We start from the raw sequence: 15,679 nt of genomic DNA, 5'->3' as shown, positions 1-15,679 counted from the left end.
TCGTGGCTGCACCAGTCCATGAAATGTCACGGTAAAAGACTGGCCAACTGCCAAAAAAAAAAGAGGAAAAGAAGAGAAAGAAAGTAGGAAAACAAGGCCATCCTTTCCTTAGCCCTTTCTTCTCCAGGCAGGGCCACTGGGCTTTAACATTAACTCAGGCAGCAGTCTCTACAGAAAGCCATCCCCAAGCACCCACTGCCAAGGCTGGTCTGTGCTCCCAAGGTCCCTGACATGGATGACCATGGGAGCCTCTCTTTCCCTAAGATCATGGCTTTCTTTATGAAGATGGAGCCGTACCCTCTGCATACCTCGTGCCTGCCCCAAGTGTTTGCTCAGCAATACACAGGGCCTGGCTGATCCTTGAAAACAGAGGTGAGACTTTCAGGGCTGGGGATCATGGTCTGGTACCTGAACCTGCCAGGCCTTCCCCATGCTCCTTCACCCCCTTGCCTCTCTGCCCTGACACCTGGCTGGCCACACCCTGCTCAGGACAGAACTTTTCTCTCCTGTGCACTGGGCTGTCAAGCTGTGAGCGCTAATCGAGGACTGATCTGTGCTGTTATAGGTGTGGGTTTGCAAAGGACGTCTTTTGTTCTTGTTAGAGTAGCTAACCTCTAAATCTATTTAATACCCCTTCCCTGGTTGTCCATCATTATGACACATGATTTTCCAAAGGATTTACTATTAGTTAGCAGCACAGGGCTTTCTCCCTGGGGTAGCAGCTACTTGCAGTGAAGAAAATGCATGTTCAATGTAGCAATTTGTCTTTTTTTTATATATTTATTATAAGAGTAAATGAGTTATTGTTGGAGACTTCAATATTATTGCAAATTAGGTGCTGCAAACAGAGCTGGGCCCATTTATTATGTTTCTCAACTCCCACAGCAAGCACACCAGTTCAGAAATCAGCCAAGAGTTCCGGCCCTTCCCAGGGTGGGCATGGAGTGCCCGCAGGGTTTGGCTGTGACGATGACAACGTCACATCATGCCAGAGGCAAAGGAGACAGGAGCCATCTGTGCAGGCAGGTGAGGGGCCCCAGAAGGGGAACACAAAGTTTGTCATTGTGCCAGGTGGTCAGTGGCAGGTAGGCTGATGGCTGGGGTCATAGGACTCAAGGAAGCAGCGTGATCACAGGCTGTGACATCCACCCCCCCACGTCTGGGGTCACAGCTGAGGTAGGGTAGTGGATCTGTGCCCAGAGTAGCCCCTCAGTCATCACCTCACTTCCACGGTATTGGCAGTCTGAACCAAAAGCCTGGGCCTGGGTTTTGATTTGGATGTGCCCCATGAGAGAGAGAGCAGTGGCTGGAATTAGGCAGCCTACAGTGAGCTCCCCTAGGACAGTGTACCCTGTTAGATCCTGCTGGAAACCTGCTATCACCTGACCCCATCCTTTAGTCACCTGCTCAGATTAGGAGTGGACACAGAGGCTGTAGGATGCATATGATATTTGGGTCTTTGTCCACCAGACATGAAGTTCACACTGCAGAATGATAAGGTGGGCCGTGCATGGTTAGCACCAAGGAGCCAATTGGGAAGGCCTCCTAGCCCCGTGATCAGGAGTACAGGCTTCTGAGGACAGACCAGCATAGTTTGGAGTCCCCAGTTCTGTGTCATCTACTGGTTACATGATTGTGGACAAGATGCTCAAGCTTGCTCTAACCTCAGTTTCTTTTCTAGAGAATAGGGTCGATAATCTATAGGTATTTCTAGGAATGAATGTTCTATCCCTGAAACAGCCAGCACAGAACCTAGCCCATAGGGAGGGCTCAATGTCACGTGTTCAATTGCTATTCGGTGGGCTCTTCTGAGTGTGACAGGCTAAACTTGAAACATTAATTAGTCACTTCATTTGATTGCAGTGGTAATGTGTGTAAATGACAGACACAAAGGAATCTACCTGCAGTCTACCACCCAGAAAGAGCAGTGTTAAAATTTTGGAATTTGCTCACACTATTCTGTTCTTATGTGTTATACATGCAGATATCTATCTCCTTTTTACAAAATAGGGTTGTATTGTGTTTGCTACTTTGTGACCTTTTCACCAGACAATGCATCCTGTCCACCCATCGCAGTTCAAGGTTTTCTACAGCTAAAGTTCTTAAGCTTTTTGGTCTCAGGATCCCTTTACACTCTGAAAAATTACTGAGGGCCTCAAAGAGCTTTTGTTTTTGTGTTGTGTATTTATTGATATTTACCATTTTAGAAATTAAAACTGAAAAATTTAGAAGATATTTTAAACTCATTTTAAAAAAACAGTAACACACCCATTTTATGTTAATGAAAATAGCTGATTTTTTATGAAAAATACTTTCCAAAACAGAAAAAAAAAAGAGAAGGATGGCATTATTTTTTGATTTTGCAGATCTTTGTACTGTCGGGCCTAGTAGAAGGTAGCATTCTATCTTTTCTGCAGTGGATCTGTTGTATGGTGGCCTCTGGAAAGCCACGCTGTTTACTGGAGAGAGAAGGTGAAGAGGCAAATAATATCTTAGCATAAAGATAGTTTTGACCTTACAGAGCCACTGAAAGGGTCTCGGGGAACCCCAGGGGTCCTTTGACTAACTTTTAAATGCATACAGAATGTTTTTGACCTTCCCACCCAAGGCTGGGCTGGGAACACCCCTCTAGCAACCACAGGCTCCGTGGGCCACCTCATCTGACCAAATCCCTGTCCACAGAGCATTTGATACTCCCTCTCCATCAACAACATAAAATCTCGCTTGTTTGAAGAGTTTGTAACCACAGAGAGCGTTTTCAAACCTTCTCACAGTCACCTTTGAGGTAGACAGCCAGGAGACTGCACCACCTGGGGTGCACAGCAGGCTGGCACCTTGCCCAGACCTGCCGTCTGCAGGGGGTCTGCAGCGGGTCTGCAGGAGCCTGCTCTAGGAAGAAGCTGCTGCCCCAAGGTCCTAGGGTCTGCCTCCATTGGTCTAGCTCATCCTGCAGGACCTTGGCCCCAGGAGAACAACCCAACTCCAGCCTTGTCCTCACCCTGAAGGGAGGGCTCCCAGCCACACGCAGGCTGTGGCCCCAGCTGGCCGGTGTGGTGGCGTTCAGTGGCGCAGGCGCCTCATTTTCAGACCCGCCCCTCCCAGCCAGCAGTGCCAGTCTGTGAGGGCTCGGTGGGTCTGCGCAAGAGCCCCTGTTTGCCTTGGCTCTGGCCTGGCTTCTCTACTGGCTGGCCAGCCCTTTTCAGAAACTGTCTGGCGTGTTTTGAAACTTTATTTTTTCAAAGAGAAAAATTTCTGGACCTGTAGCAAAGGGGGGAAAACGTTGCAATAATGATCAAAAGCACCAGTAGCCAAGGTAGAGTGGCAAGGGTTTGGAAATACTGAAAGTCATCCCAAAACAGCTCACCCATCAGGACAGAGGCTGATGGTGCTGGGGTGGGGGGAAGCCATGGCCCCCGCACCTGTGTGAGCCCAGGCTGTGCTGACTTCTCCCTGTGTCAGCATTGGGGGAAAGACGGATGTGCCTGGAAGCGGGCTCACTCCTGTCTGAGTAAGCAGAGCCCGCGTAGAACGTCTGAGGGTGGCATCTATCATCCATGACCTGTAGCATTTGTACTTGTTGTTTATGGTCTCTTGGCATGCATTGTTTTCTCGGGGCTGAAATATAGCACGCTAATGAGGTATCTCTCTGCTCAGGAGGACGCAGGCAGCTCAGAAAGACGCCTCGGCAGCATGCTGACTAGTTTGTCAACAGCCGCATGCAGTGGCAGCTGCTGTCCCCACCAAGAAGAAAAAGGAGTGGGAGATGCTGGGAGAAGCCACAGCTGGGGGCAAGAGGGGATTCGGTGCCTGGGAACCAGAGCTCAGTTGAGAGTCTGCCCTAACTTAAGGTTAAGTATATTTGTCTCTGGGACTGTCGACTCTGCTGCTAGTCATTACTAGGAGGAACACAGCTTGAGATGTCAGGCAGACCTGGGTTCAAGTCCTAGCTTCCCAGATATTTCCAACCTGAAGCTCTCTACTTTCGTAGACTGTTTCCTCATCCATAAAACGGGAAAGTAACCTCCACCTCTGAAGGTGTTGTGAGGCTCAGTGGTGGCCTTGTTGTCTGTGGGTAGGGACCTTGGTGGTGGTGCCTGTGCCTGGCATAGCGCTAACTTGGTACCTGCAGGGTCCCTTCCTAAGCTGGGGCCTGGGGACAGGCAGGTACTGCACCTGTAAGCACAATGTCTGAGCAAAGTGGAGGCTGTATCAGCATCTTAAGTTGGTTCTAGGAGCTACCAGGCACAGTGTGTATAAAGAACCTGGAAAAGTGGATGAAATCTAGAGGGAAAGCCCGAAGAATGACCTTAGGCTGGCCACTGGAGCCCCTGGGCCTCACGGCCTGGATGCAAGAGGAGCCAAGGTGCCGCTTATTCGGAGGAGGGTCTGTGGGGAAGGAGCTAAAGGAGGAAAGTTTTATGTATGTGTATCGGGGGGAATGGCCCATGAGGCCAGGCAGGAAAGGGGACAGGCTTGGCAGGATTTGCAGAAAGAGTTACAATAGATGTGGCCTGTCCTGGAGCCCTGCCCTGCTTGTGGTGTTACCAGCAGTGCTAATGGCTGCTCCTGTCTGTCCAGCACTAGGGTCCAGGCCCTCTGCAGACACCGTCCCTCTTCTTTGCCCCAAGACACCCCTTTGTGTGTTATTACCCATTAATGCCATGTGGTCAGTCACGATCCAAATCCTGAGAGGATTCTAATGGAATTCTTCAAGCTGATTGTAAAATTCACATGGAAGACAAAATAACCCCAAAGAGCCAAGACTGTTTTACAAAAGATGACCGTGATGGGGGGTGAGATGGGGGATCTGCCCTTCCAGACAGTAAACCGTATTATAAAGCTGTAGTGATTAAAACAGAGCATTGGAACAGAATGGAGAGTCCAGAAATAGATCAAAGTACAATTGGGAATTTAATTTGTTTTTAACAAGGAAGGCTATTCAAATTGGTAGGGAAAGGATGAGCTGTTTAGTAGGTAGTATTAAAACAATCAGTTATATAGGGAAAAAGTTAAAACCATGTGGAATACTTCTAACAAAAATAAATTCAGAATGGACTCAAGAACTGAATTTTTAAAAAGCCAAAATGATAACAGTGGGTTCCTTCATTCACTAAGCCACTTTGGCAGCCACGCCAGCCCCTAATGCACACAGATGCACTCCCAGCTACACCGATGAATGAGATCGAATATCTCCAGGAAGAAGATTTAAAAATCACTTAAAATGGTTTTAAATATTCACTGTAGAAATAAGATGAGTTGGGGGCTGACAGATTCAGAGGGAAGGTGGCTTTTCTTGCCAGGGTTTGTGGCTGGCTGCCTGAAGTGGAGGAGGGTCACAGAGGCTGGCCAGATAGCAGAGGTAGTGCTTTTCTCCACAAGGCCTCTGCATCCAGCTCCCGGCTGGCTGGTCTGCCAGGAGGAGCAAGGCTCTGCTGGCCCTGGCTGAGGAAGGCCAGGGTCGGGACCAGGCACATGGGGTCCCAGCTTGGTGGAGCCTCATTCAGCAGAGGCAGACCTACTGGGGGGCCAATGACACATGCTTTGGGCCCTGCTTTTACAGCCCTTTCCATGGCCCTCTGCCTAATTGCAGATTCTTTATTATTATTTTACTTAAATAGTTCCCCCCAATTGTGTAAGTTTCAAGCCACCCTGTGTCCCTCCACCCCTGCCGAACCTGGGCCAGCCCATCACTCCCACAACGGACAGCAGTGAATTAGAGATGATAGGTCTGAGAAGACCCGGTGGGGTGTGGGTGTGTGGCCCCAGGAGGGGCCAGCTCTCCACCCTGGGGCTGCAGGTGATGTGTCTGCCTGGGACTTGACCCAGCCTCCTGCTCCTCATAGTGAACCCCAGGGCTGCTTGCCTGGCCTGCCCTGCTCTCCCAGCAGGCTCAGAGCAGGAGGTCAACTCCCAAGCACTGCTGAGCTCGCCCATCACACTAGGAAGTCTGAAATTCCCAAGACTAGACTGTGGGCCTGGTGCACACGCCCTCTGTCACTTATTGGTTTCTTCTGGGCCTTGCATGGAGATATAGTAGTCCCACTTATCTGTGAGGGATATACTTCAAGATCCCCTCTGGATGCCTGAAACAATGGATAGTAACAAATACTGTTTTTTCCTATGCACAAATACCGATCATGAAGTTTAATTTATAAAGCTGGCACGGTGGGAGGTTAACAACAATAACTAATGATAAAACCAAACAATTATACCAGCATGCCAGCATCACTACTTTTGCACTTTGGGGCCATTATGAAGTAAAATACGGGTTCCTTGAACACAAGCACTGCGATACTGCCATAGTCGATCTGATAATGGAGACAGCTACTAAGTGACTAAGGGGCGGGCAGCATACACAGAGTGAGGATGCTGGACAAAGGGGCGATTCACATCCTGGGTGGGACAGCACAGGACAGTGCAAGATTTTATCACGCCACTTAGAACAGCACACACTTTAAAACTTATGAATTGTTTATATCTGGAATTTTCCATGTAATATTTTCAGACAGCAGTTGACCATGTGTAACTGAAACTGCAGAAAGCAACACCGAGGATAAGAAGGGACTACGGTGCTTGAGAAAGTCTTTAGGTAAATTATTTTGATGTGGCGTAAAAATGACCATGCATTCTCCAAAGAAAGTTTTAGAGTATAACATACATACAGAAAAGCACATACGTCTTAAGTATAGAGTTTGGTGGATTTTTGTTGTGTGAACACACCTATTGTAGCCAGTACCCAGATCAATAAGCAGAACATGACCTTGACCTGCAGCCCAGTCCCTTGTACCCACTCCCATTCTCTAGCCGCCCCACCAGGGCAATCAATCACACAGGCACCTGATTTCTGACAGCATGGCTTAGTTTTGCTTGCTCTTTATATAAATGGAATTATGCGGTGTGTACACTTTAATGACTGGCTTCTCTCTTATCTTTGGGGTATTTATTTGTGTTAGTACATATAATTATGATTTGTTTGTTCTCATTGTTGAATGTTATTTATTCCTTTGGGGGAATATAGCACAATATACTGATCTATTCTAATGTTGATGGACACTTGGGGTGTTTCCAGTTTGGGGCAATTCTGTGCTGTTTATGAACATCCTTGTACAGTCTTGGTGAACATATGTGTGCATTTCTCCTGGGAATACCTAGGAGTGGAACTGGTGGATATTAGGGCATGTGCAGTCGGCTTTGATAAATACTGCCAGTTGTTCAGAGTGGTTGTATCAGTTGCCTCAGTTTAGATACTGGAATGTGCTACTAAAAGGCTATTTTTTGTTTTCGGTTTTTTAAATTCTTTATATTGACATCTAGGAAAAACTTCAAATTGAGATGGTCAGATTGAGATGGATACATTAAAGTGTTGGCTGAGCCTGTGTCCCTAATGGGAAATAGAAAAATTGTGAACTTCAGAAAAACAGAGCTGGGGGAATATTCCCCTATGCACTGACCTACTCGCTTACCTGATTGTTCTTCCTTCAGCCACAGATGTTCATTGTGTCCCTCCTCCCTCCTGGGACAGACCGAGAAGAGACAAAGACAGAATCTTTGCCCCTTATGATATCCCAGTCAAATGTATTAGTTATTTCTTGTTGCCAATAATGGCTCTAACTGGAGAAGGCCATCGCTTTATACAAATAATTAGATCCAAGAAGAGCTGCCTAAGCAGAATCATGGTTGTAGTAAAGTCACTTTATGGTGTTTAAAGACTTGGCTGAATAAAGGGGAAAGTTTAAATAAATTAGTGCCCAGCTACGGACTGAGACAGTATGAATCCACTGAAATATTTATGAAGGAGCTTAATGACACAGTACAACATTAAAAGGAGAAAAGCAGAATACAGAATTATACATACAGTATGAAATTTATTTTTAAAACCCATATCCTGTAGTGAAAAGAAAAAAACAAACTTGGTTTAATCTTCCTGGTTTGAAAAATCTTTCTTCTGCTTAAAGCCCTCTGAGCCCTAACCCCAACTTCTTGCCCAGGTCGGCCCCCTCAGCACCCCCAGAAGCCCGGTCTGCAGCCTCAGGGAGGACAGTGCTTGTCCCCTCTGGCATTGCACCACTGGCTGTTGGGTGTGGCTGGCTGCTTTGGCCTGGGCCTGGTATTAGCTCATGGACCTCAGTTGTGGATGTTTCCTTAACCAGGAAGGGCAGGGACTTCACTTTCTATGGCTTCTGTGACCCCCATGCCCAGTGGTATAAGAAGGCTTTGATTTAGGTGGAAGGCCTTTAGCAGGGCACCGTGCAGCCTAGAGGAGTTCCTGGCGCAGTAGGGGGAATGGCAGCCTAGAGGAGTTCCTGGGGCAGTAGGGGGAATGGAAAAGGGCCTGGTATTAGTGGAGGCTCTTAGCGGCTGGGGCTGAGCTGGGAATAGATGGAGAGTCAGCTGCAGCCATGTCTGGAGGAGCTGTGTGCCCCGCTTCAAAGCTTGGATTTTGGTCAGTGAGTGGGTGGGGGGTCAGGTTTGTGTGTTAGAATTTTCACTTTGGTGGATTGGAGGGAGCCCATGAGTGGACACTGAGAAACCATTAAGAGGCTCTCACAGGTGTGTGAGGAGATACAGCTTCAGCAGGCAGTTAGGACGAGGGCGGTGGAGACATTGGACAGCACCCCAGCCAGGCCACGGTGGGCTGGACGGTGCTCTCAGGAAACGCATGGCCACTTGCTGCCTCTGGCTGCGGCCCTGCCATGGGCTGGACGCCTGGGCGAATCTCAGGCTGGTGTCACTTAACGGCTGAGCTGTCACCCGCAGCAACCCATAATTACTACTTAGGAGTTTGTGGACGAAAACCAGTAGATTCCAATTCAGTGTGCTAAACTCCATTTACACACTCCGTTCTAATGAGGTGCTTTAACGTATGAGAGCCCCTCTGCCACGTGAGGCAGACCCTCAGCCTGAGGAGAAAGCCAAGCATTTTCTTCTGCATCTAGCTGAGCTTCCACGGTCAGCTGTATTTCAGCATTCAGGATTTTAAATGCCAGTTAAAATGCCCATATGGAGAAGTATGTGTGTATTTTCATATTTCTGCATATTGTGCTGGAGATGAGGGTAGGAATAAATTGGAGCAGCCAGAGATGCCTCTTCAAGCTCCCCTCTCCCATCTGTGCGCACGGTATTGAACTGGCAGCGTGTCTGACTTCTCAACCTTCATCTGTGGGGGGCTTTTATTGGAGGGAGAGTTTCCTTTAAGGACCCTGAGGTGTGAGGGATGGAAGGGCGGAATATTTCTCTTTGCAAACAGGCAGCATGGAGCGGTTGCCAGCTTCGAGTCCACCAGCAGGCACTTGGTTTCCTCTCTGTTTTACATGAATTTCCAGTGCACAGCCGTCGGGGTTTTGCCAGTTGGGAATTTTAATTAGAGAATCGGGCAAGCTTAATTACTTTCCACTCAGGTTTAAAGCAAGGGGCTGATTAAAATCCCCCATCTTTTCCAGCCGAGGTCCAGTCACCAAGGTTTTCTCCAGCTGTCTGAAGTCTCCATACTGCGGGACATCCTCCTTCCTCCTCCCTCTCTTCTCAAGTGCGGGCTCTTTCCAACTCCACCGTCACACCCCCCAGCTCTGCCCTTGAGACCAGGTCACACATGTGGTCATTAACAAACAAACACAAACCTTGCTTTGCCCCACTAAGAGGCTGAGTTTGCGGTTTTTCTATCCAAGTCCTGGAACACCCAGACTTCAAGAAAAAGCCAGAAAAAGCAGCTAAGGACTAGCTTAGGACAGTTGGGATATTTACATATGAGAGAGCTTGTAAGTGTATATCCCCTGGCTAAATTATGTCTTTCTCAAGTAGAATTATGAACTGGTTTTGAAAATTAAAATTTTGGTGTGTAAGGTAAAGCGGAGCTTAATTTGGTGCATCAAATAATGGTTTTCAGCCATTGTGCACAAGACCTGGCTCAACTTCTCTGCAGCTACCTGGACGGAAATGAGAATAGTTAGCACCTCATGTTACCATGGTAACATGACCTCTCGGTGCCTCAGTTTCCAAATCTGTAAAATGGGGGTGAGTCACTAACCTTAAGGATGGTGAGTGGAATTAACTAAGCAAATTCATGTAAGGTATCTGGCACCCTGTCAGGCACACAGAGGTCCCAAGACCTTGAATGTGATGCTTTCAGGAAACTCTGCTCAAATTCAGGGCCCCTGGGCTCTTCTGCCAAATATCCTGTTCTGGCTGACACGGTCCTGAAGTTACATATGTTACACGCAGAAATGCTGAGGCTGGGGCAATGTGGATGGCCTGGCCCACTTCCCCAGGGCCCTGCTTGAATGATGGCAGGTGGAAGAAGGGCAGGCAGAGCCAACGACACTGAATTTGTGGAGCAGAAAAAGGAGTCAGAACTCCCAATGATGACCAAACATCCAAAGATAGCTCTCAGTGGCCTAGGTTCTTTGGAATGGAATGTAACAAGGACCAGTAAGACCCTACAGGTTGATTCTAGAATATACTGACCATGTACAAGGTCAGAGGTATATAGCTTGGAAATTAAACTTTCAACCTACTTCAGGAGTTTTACGTGGCTGTACATTTACAGTTGGTCTCTGGACAGATGTGGCTGCCCACAGCTGGTTTGACCTTGGGGATGCTGGCCTCTGGAACGAGGGAGGTGGCCACATTCCTGGAGCTGTTTGTTCCAGGAGCCACATCTTCAGGGAAGCCCAGATAATATAGACAGTGTGGTAGAGGGTGGCCAGGGCCAGGCATCTCAGCATCTTCCGGTGGGTGTCCAGGGAAGGTCACCCACAGGGAAGGGGCAAAAGTGGCCCAGAAGGAAGCAAGGAGAAAGATGTGTAGGCTGGAGGCACCTGGCTGGGAGGTTGACCTGGCCTGGGCTCAGAACCTCATCAAGGCTCTTCACTTGCCTTGGGCCTTGGTCTCCTCACCTGTGCAATGCAGGCATCCCTGGAGCCGCTCCAAAGCTCTGTGCACTTGTGAAGTGCAGGCAGAAGGGAGAAGAGAAAGCCAAAGAGAGGGCCAGGGCTTTGGCTGTGGCAGAGCTGTTAGTACCCCAAGGGCAGGCCTGGATACTGTCTTTGAGCGCTGGGGTCTGGGCCCCACCTACTTGGTTGCCTCCCTTGCCTTGGTGGACCTTGGGCTCCCACTGCCCTCCAAGGTGTCCCCTCGTGGGTCCTGCTGACATTCTTGGCTTTGCTCTTCCTCACCTTCAGGGAGAGAGAGCTGACTAGTCCCACCTCTGGTCTTAACTGGATCTTTTCCTCTTTTCCGTATTTTAAAGTCAGGTTTATTAAGGTATAATTTACAAACAGTAGAATTCACCTATGAACTTTAACAAGTGTAACTGTTGTGTAACATGACCACAATTAATGTGTAAAACAGTTTCCTCTCCCCAAAATGTTCATCCTTAGCAACCTCTGTTATGTTTTCTGTCTCTGTAATTTTACTTTTTAAAAAATACCATATAAATGGCAGCAGAAAGTTTGTTTAGCTGCAGCTTTTAGGGGAGAAAGAACAAGGTTGCTTCAATCCCGACAAGGGGTTTAGCCTTCTATTTGCACCTGCTCTAATGAAAAAGCCCATGCTGTTGTCAGGCCTAGAAGAGGACAACCTTGAAACCAGCCTCACTGTGAAGGAAGTCATCATGTTTGGAGGTATTTGTTGAGCATTTGCTACATTTATCCCTTACATCCCTACAATAGTTTTATGAGGGTAGGTATCATTGTGATCTCATTTAATAGATGAGGAAACGAGGCTCAGAGAGGTTGAGTAATTCACTAAGGTCACACAGCTAAGGTTTGAACTCAATTCTGTCATCTTTACTCGTCTGTGTGGTTCTTGAGTTGAGTTCGGATGGATGATACTTACCTGTAACTGGTAAGGGTCTAGCACCTGGAGGGTGGAGCAGGAGAGTGGTGGAGATAGAATGAAACCCTTAAGTCCATGCCTCCAGTCTCTGTCTCTAAGGGGGGCTCCCTTCTAAATAAAATAGTCTGTGCTTTGGACCCTCCCTAGGAGATGCATGTGTTGAGGCACGATTTTTAGGAATGAGGATTTGTTCTCTTCTGCAGGACCACCTCTGTGTTTTTTGTTGTACCTTTGCAAGACCATCTCCTGAGGGGGGCACTCTGGGGACTGGGGGGCAGCCCAGTGCTGGGCTCACAGCCACAGAACACAGGCTTTTCTAACCTGGATCCCCTCTGGCATTGCACCATGGACCCTCCCTAGGGTCCAGGATGGAGTGCATAGCATAGCATAGATCACACTTACCCTCTGCTGCACTGCCTGGGCCCCATCAGGCCCCACCATGCAGGGAAGATAGCACCCCCCGGGCCTTGTAGGACCTGGGCCTGGGCTGCAGGGAGAACAGGGCTGTTTACACAGATGGTAGAGTGGACAGTGAGGCAACCAGAGGCTGAACGCTGCATGTGCTGTCCAAGGGGAGAGCTTAGGTAAAGGACAATATCACAGTCTTGGGACCAAGTGCCACTAAACCTTATGGGTAATGGGTTTTTCATCCCCCGGGTAATAGGAGACACCAAAAAATGAGGACATTACTTAGTGAGTCCCTCACCTCCCTGGCCCCATTCAGCAGACTCAGAGGAAGGACATTGCCCAGCATCGAGCCATGTGTGAATTTAATGGGGTTTCCAGCTAAACCTTCCATCAAATTTACGGCTGTGCCTGTCTCCTGACCTTCCCCCCCTCACACATTCTTTTCGGAAATGAAGCTGTGTGCAGCCTGCGAGGTGTCACTTCTCCCACATTGGAGATATACAGCTTGGGCCTGGGTGGAGACGGTGGATTTAATCAGGCTGGGTCACCGCAGTACACCCGCCCCCAAAGCTGAGTGACATTAGGACGCCATCAGGGTCCAGCTGGAGTGGGCAGCACAGAGCCAGCGAGTACTTGTCTTCCCAGCCACACTCCTATGCCAACCCTTGCCTCCACCTCCCTGCTGGAAATGAGGCCCCACATACCCCTCGCCGGCCAGAGGGGATCCCCACTCTGTATGCTCCCACAGCCCACACTCCCCTGCTGTTACTGTCAGCCCTGGCCTCTCCTGCGCCTTCCTCCACCACTCTACCGCTGTGCTGCCCCCTGGCTCCCTCTTTGTCCATTTCTGGCTTTCCTCCCTGGAGGTGCCCAGCATCTTCACCTGAGTACCCCCACCCCACCTCTCTGCATGTCCAAATCCTATTGCCCTTCAAGGTCTAGCTTAAGTGTCACAACCTCCTGGAAGCCTTCCCTGACTGCCCTCACCACCAGCAGGGATCTGTGCCAGCCCTGAAAGTAAAAGACAGGCTCTGCCCCCATGAAGACTGCTGTCTGTTAGAGGCCGTGTCCCCTTGTGGACTGGGGGTCTTTTAGGGTAAGCCTCTCTGTGTATGTCTGGTTGCTACTGGGCCTGGTCTGCAGAAGACACCAGTAAGTAGACTCTATCATTGTCACGAGGCCATGTTGTCAGGCCCCTGCCCCAGAGAATGAGGGTGCGAGTACATTGCCACCCTCACTGGGCTTTGTAAATGCCCTCTGCCTCTTTGAGGCCCTCCTCACAGCCCGAGTGCCAGCCACAATGTGTCAGGGCTCCAAGGGGCTTCCCTGCACCTGGTTGCTCCTGCCTCAGAAACACCAATGAGGCCGTTCCGCCTGACCTGCTCCCTTCCTGCCACTCCACTGCACTGGAGTCTTCTGCTCCTCTTGTTTCTCTTCTGGGACAGCATGCGTTTTCATGGCCCTCCCCTTTCTGATCCCATGTTGGTCTCTCTGGCTGACTCAGAGGGCTGTGATGGGGGCCGTGGCAACAGACACTGTCCAGCGCCCACGTGGACATGCAGAGCACACCAGGTGGCTGCTAGCCCAGGAGGCACCAAGCAGGTGGGCAGAGAGACTCAGGCTTGACCTCTGTGCTTTGAGTTGGAGGATGGAAGTCAGACACAGAAGGAGGAAGAAGCTGGTAGCACCAGATTCCACTGGAGGAGGGGACTTTGCATGTGGCCATTAGCAAATTAGCATTCATGTAATGAGTAATGATTATTATCACACAGGACCATGAGCTAAAACCATGCTTTTCTCACTGCGTGGCTCTAAGAAAATGAAAATGGGGAATAACTCCTGTTTATTGAGCACCTATTACATGTCAGATCTTCTTAAACTGATTAGCATGTGATCTTCATACTGACCTCATGAGGCGGGAATTCCTATTGCCTTTTGCTGAGAGTGTGTGAAAGGGAGTGACAGAGTCAGACCTGTGCTTTGACAAGCTCGTGCTGGCCTTCCTGAGGGGCATGAAAGGGCGGCGGCTGAAGTGAGAAGAGGCAAGGAGGCTGCAGGGACTTAGGTAAGAGACACAGGGGCTGGAGTGGGGCTGCAATGGCCAAGATGCATCTATCTGGTGGGCGGACTCCAGAGCAGCGGGGAATCCAGGACAGGGCTGGCTGAGTGGATGGTGGTCCTGTGGCCAGGACAGGTGCCCTGCAAAGGGAGAAGTGCTGAGCTGTGTCTGTGTCAGATGTAACAGATGTGCCTAGGGCTCAGAAGATGGGTCTGGGCCTATGATGCAGATGCAGAAACACATGACAAAATATACTCATCCAACACATCACGATTTTTCTCTTCAGGCTCTAGTGACAGTGTAGGACAATGCCTGGCTTCCCACACACACCTCAGGAGCTTGCCCTGATGCATGCCTGTGGTCATTGAAAGCAGGCAGCCAGATACCCCGTCTGAAAACACCCACATGATGAGTGGTAGACATCATAACCACAGAGGCCCCCAGAGCCCCACCTGCCAGTGCAAGGGGACACCCCATGCTGGCACTTTGATCTCTCCCTGTAAATACGCAACACGGGTGACCTGGGAATATTCTTCCGTAGGGAATCCGAGTGGATGCTCACCATATTAGATCAGTTCCAGCCAGAGCGTGGAGCCTGTGATTATCACCTTGCAAAGTGCTCCTTTCCTTGCTGGGCTGCGTGTTGGATTTCCCAAAGGCTTGTAATCAACAGCAGCGAGAGCTATGTATAGCCAGCTCCCTGGCGCTTGCGAGGCCCAGGGAGGCCACTGTTTGAGGTTAGCCTTGAGTCAACTTGTTCCACGTCCTTGGGAGCTGTTCAAAAGAGGCGGGTGCACACACAAATCACGATGAGGCTAATCAGAAGTTTGGGTATTTAGCGGATGTGTACACAGCAATCTTTGTTGCCAGCGCCCTTCTCCCACAGAGGCCATTATTCTGGAGCGGGGTGCTGTTTGCCTGGTTTTGTCTGGGCCACGATTTGCATTCACTTGATGGATTGTCAGGGTCGGGGGTCTCCTCCTTGGGAAACAGTGGAGTGGCTTCTCAGCAAACTCTTGAGAGGAAGGGAGTGCTAATACCAGCGTTTGCCCAGGTCCTTGAGAGGGCCGGGGGGTACTACGGCGGTGCTAGATCAATATGACAGGCGGCTAAGAAGCTCAGGACACACATTCACAACCCCCTTTCATTGCGGGCTCCGACAGGGCCCCAGGAATATACTCAGAGGCAGCGGCAGGCAGCTCGGTCACACTAGAGGAACCTGGCCTGTGGGCTCTTGTTTGTTTTGCCAGCTACAGTGGCCTGCAGTTCAGTTCAAGTTTGCCAAAGTGATTTGGAGTGGACTTCCCCCAGGTCAGCCCTGCGTGGGCCCTCTAAGCCCCTGCCCTGTCACCTGCCTTCTTTCTGTCTGTCTGGGTGCTG

The 15,679-nt window shown here is 49.6% G+C and overlaps 1 protein-coding gene across 2 annotated transcripts in view; it reads left to right on the top strand.

The window, feature by feature from the left end:
- GLI2 (GLI family zinc finger 2) overlaps positions 1 to 15,679 on the top strand; it is a 179,857-nt gene that overhangs the window by 66,558 nt on the left and 97,620 nt on the right. The window lies entirely within an intron of this gene.

This window comes from Cynocephalus volans, chromosome 1, assembly GCF_027409185.1.
Source record: "Cynocephalus volans isolate mCynVol1 chromosome 1, mCynVol1.pri, whole genome shotgun sequence".
Classification (NCBI taxonomy): Eukaryota; Metazoa; Chordata; class Mammalia; order Dermoptera; family Cynocephalidae; genus Cynocephalus; species Cynocephalus volans.
Note: the sequence above shows the minus strand (reverse complement) of the source record. Positions and strands in the feature narration are given on the sequence as shown.